The sequence below is a fragment of the Lolium rigidum genome, chromosome 3 (assembly GCF_022539505.1).
Source record: "Lolium rigidum isolate FL_2022 chromosome 3, APGP_CSIRO_Lrig_0.1, whole genome shotgun sequence".
NCBI classification, from domain to species: Eukaryota; Viridiplantae; Streptophyta; class Magnoliopsida; order Poales; family Poaceae; genus Lolium; species Lolium rigidum.
In genome coordinates, this window is record NC_061510.1 from 409,620,014 (window position 1) to 409,624,399 (window position 4,386).

The 4,386-nt window shown below is 40.9% G+C and overlaps 1 long non-coding RNA gene across 1 annotated transcript; it reads left to right on the forward strand.

The window, feature by feature from the left end:
• Window positions 1-1,573: 1,573 nt before the first annotated feature.
• Window positions 1,574-3,317, forward strand: LOC124701043. The gene is made up of 4 exons (XR_007001904.1): window positions 1,574-1,706; window positions 1,793-2,084; window positions 2,165-2,490; window positions 3,073-3,317. It is a non-coding gene; the product is annotated as an uncharacterized LOC124701043 (long non-coding RNA).
• Window positions 3,318-4,386: the final 1,069 nt, after the last annotated feature.

The window sequence follows — 4,386 nt, forward strand, 5'->3', positions numbered from 1 at the left end:
GATATGATACCTTGGACAATAGATGTACAAGTGATTTATTTACTTTTTTTTTAGTTTTCTCCTTGTCCTGCATTGAATTGAGGTGTTACTCCCTAACTCTGGCTAGTACCATTGCACATCGATCTCCTCATCCTCTCCTCCCTCTTGTCATCCATGCTTAGTCAATTTGTTGATCCCACCATTGGAGTACCCCAACCATGGTTGCCTTCTGCTGCAGCCATACAGAGTTTTTCTGCCCCTACCAACTCTGTAGGCGGTTCATCAGCTGGTTGACTGTCTCATTTTTGTCAACACTGGCTCGTCATCATCATTTCTCACCAGCGAGCTCATGCTGTGTACTTTCCTCCCTTGTTCAGGGAGAGAGATGGGAGAGGAGAGGAAGAATATGATATGTGCCCTGCTAGCTAGCATGACCCATAGTTTACTAGACATAAAGTGGGGAGGGAGTAGACAGTTGGGATTATTTGAAAGATATTGCCTCACAAACCATGGTTCTACTATTTGTTTCTCACAAAATTGTGGTTATTATGCAGCTGACCCAGAAGTTGTTATAAATTTTACTCATGTTATAAGCTGATGGCTAGGACAATATTTGGCATCATTCCATTTCTACAGAGATTGATTTTAGGTTATTAGTAGCTGATGATGTATTCAACTGCCTGCCTTTTCTAATACTGTGAAAGCATATTAATGGTGTATTTCTTTGCTTTTCTCAAATAGTTCTTAGATGTTATACAGTTCTAGACTTCTCGAAGTACTTCAAGATTTTAGATTTATATGGAGATTGATTTACGCTTTTATTATGTTTGTTATTTCCGTAGAAGCTGATTTATATTGTTTTTCTCGCTCTTCTCGAAGTAATACTGCACAATTTTCATATTTATACGGAGATTTACCTTTTTCATTTTATTTGAGTTGTGTTTGCTATTTCCGTAGAAACTTGTGTATTAAGCTACTTTCTCATGTTGTCTCAAAATTTGTTACTGCAGGATTTAGGATGCCTCGAGTTGGTGATCGAGATCCATCTTCTGTTCAAAGAATCGCAGCAGAGTTGGGATACCTTTCTTGCATCATCATCGGGAGCTGCCTTGAAGGGAATACATTGATAAATAATGGCTTGGATTGTATAACTGCATACAATCATTGGTGCGAACCGCTGCATGCTCTAGGTGATATTTTCTTGGGATTGAACTGTATCTACCTAGTTCTTGATAAAGTCAACTCCATATGCAAGGCCTGGGAGTAGATGGAGATTTTAAGGTGAATGTAAGAGTTCTAGTAAATATATTTGCATGAAATTTTCTAGTCGAACAAATATATAAATGTGTGCAAAATCAAATCTATTTCCGAAAATGCGTTCGCGCAGCTGATCTGGGGCGTTGTTGATATCAGCCTCCGTCCGTCACGCTGTAAGATTCGGGCGCCGGGCCCACATGCTGCAAGGGTTGACCGGCATTTTCCTCCAATACGCGATGGACGCAGTACGATACGGCGGAGGGGCCGTGTACGATATACAGTCGGGGCCCGCAGACGACGTGTGGTATCGTACAAAACGTGGGCTCGGCCAGTTCGAAGTCGATTTCTGCTCACCTCCTCGCTGCGGCTGTAGCACACACGCGACCACCGCCAACTCCGCCTAGATCCCGACGGGAGGCGGCGATAGAGGTCCATGGCAGCCCCCAAGGGTTCACTCAGCTGCTCCTAAGGTCAGATCTCAGAGTCCTGTTTCCTCTTTCGAGTTCGCTTTTCTCGCCGGAGACCATCTGACTCAGTTGCTCTCGTCTGGCTCCAGCATGGGAGTTCCAGGCCTAGATTGGCCGGGGCTAGATCGGGAGGACGCAATCCAGACGGAAGACGTGTAGCAGCCCCAAGCTGGAGCGTCGAGTTTGGGAGATCTGGAAGCAGCGGCGAATTTCACGGAGATCTCGGCGCGAAATTCGGCCAGTAAACTCGGCGTCGAGTTTGTTTCAGAGGTTGTTTTTCAGTTAGTGTAAGAGGTTGTAATTTAGATAAGGATCAGAACAGAATAGGCACTTATGCAGTAGTATTCATGCTTGCCCTGTGGTCCTCTAGCCGCTGATCAGGTAAGATCCCATCGTTCGATTTTGCTTGCATTCGATTTATGAGATTTCCTCCGATCTGATGGAGTTGGATCGAACTGCAGCAAGGAGTGACGAGCGGTCTCGCGTGGCAGCAGGTCGAGTGCTTGGAGAAGTTCGTCGCCGGCAACGCCATGGACACCAGTCGTGCATTCGATTTATGAGATTTCCTTCTCTATTACATTTCAAATCTTGGTGTTTTATCTTCTCAGCTGTAGTAATTTCATGAGGCTTACTGCATGTTTTGTGAATTTTATATCCAGGCTTGCTGAATCAGCTTATTATGAGCTTCGGTTCTCTGTTTAGGAGGATGATATATGTAATTTCATGTGTTCCGCAAAGAGGCAGTATACACAAAACAGCAAGATACCTTTAGAAGCGATGCAATCAGGTGAAGTGCTTTCTCCATGAGCTTCTTTTGCTAAAATGCAAATAATACAGTCTGTGTTCTTGAAGCCTGTGATCTGTAAGTACGATTAGGTTGCACTGTACATGTTAGGAAATGTTTTATTTACCTAGCCAAGGTATTATTCAGAAGCATATGCCAAAGATGAATCTGTATTTTTCCTTCTGTGTGACCAATACACTTATGGGTGGCTTGTCTACATCCATTCAATATGTCTGAATTTGTTTACTTTATCCTGTAATGCAGAAAACAGCTAATAAGTGATTCTGGAAGAGTATTTAAGTAAAAAAAATCCAGAGCTAATAAGGGAAGATCTGATTCAATCCCTTATGTTATAGTTCCAGGACATATTTGATGGATGCTCAAGCTTTTTCGTGGATTTTTTTCTAAAGCTTATTAATAAGCTTACCTTTTTTTTTCACAACCGTTGCAAAGATAATCTTACTGAAAATCCATGTCTCATGTGTTAATGCGTATTTGTGGTTATGGTGATGGCCCTATTGTCTAGTTGATATATTTACAATAATGCCCTTCAATACTAACAGGTTTTCTTGCTTCACAATGTAGGTGCCAGTGGAATCCTGTTGGTCTACTACGAGCTCCTTTTGCGGCTTACTTTTTAGGCAAACTTTGTTTTCTAAGATGAGATGAAAAGTTCAGTTGCCAACTGACATGTACAGTTTGCTTTTGTTATATTTGCTATGGGCTTGTAACCCCAGTCTCGTTCTGCCCCTTTTGTTTCAACTATGCAGAAAATTATCTCTGCCTTTTGTACAATCATAAAAATTCGATCTGTGCACATATTAAAACTACAAAAAATTGTTGGGCTGCAAATGGATCCTATGGACTAATTTGCAGATAGTCAACTGAGGCAAACTTCATTTCATGGGTAGGAACACCATTCCGAGTTGATTGAGAACACTACGAGTTAACACAATGTTGAAATTAAAACATGGAGATCACTTTATTCATATTGGAATTAGCTTTATGACAAACCTACGCCTTTCACGATTTCCACTATCTAGGCAAAGGACTCTATGCGAGAAATAGACATACCATAGAGGCTACAGTATGAGTTACCATGTACTATGTGGATTAGTATCGAAGGACTGAATGATTAAGGAAAATTTCTCAATGGCCCAACATCGATGTTAGGGCCCCAAGATGTACTCTATGAGATACTCCAATGTACTCTATTGAAATGTACTATATATATTAGTCTATAAGACATGCAACATGAATAGATCAAGATGAGCTTTTCTTCAATGCACAAATTAATATTAAGTGTGTGACATCATTCAGCCAATGAGAGAATAGAAATTTATAATACATGGAAGTGGTGTAATTATAGTGGTGCCCGAAGTGAAGGTGCAAAGCTGCGCGTGAGATCCTTGACTCACACATAGGTCTTGATTGAGAGTGTAGAAGTACAAACTGCAAATTTATCGCATAACACTTCATTGTCACACCAAAGATATTTTCAAAAGACGATATAAGTGCAATTTCCAACGGAAGAGTTGGTAATCCTTTGATAATTCTCCACTAAACCGATAATAGATCACTAGTATCCACGTTTTTCTAATTTTTCGTTGTGAACGGGTGTGCACAGATCACACATAGACATTTTTGACTTAAAATGGGATGAGTAGGTTCATAACTTAGATGAGAAGGACTCCATATCATTTAGAAATGTACCACATGGCAGCAAGACAAAATCTTCACAATTAATGGCACACGTATATGAGGGTACATGAAGTACTCTATGCTATTACGTTGTGTACGCTATGAATATTTTGATAAGAACCGCATGGACTATACAAGGTAAAATCAATAAACGACGATCACACCACACCCGGAGTTATGAGGATGCCTAAAAGATAC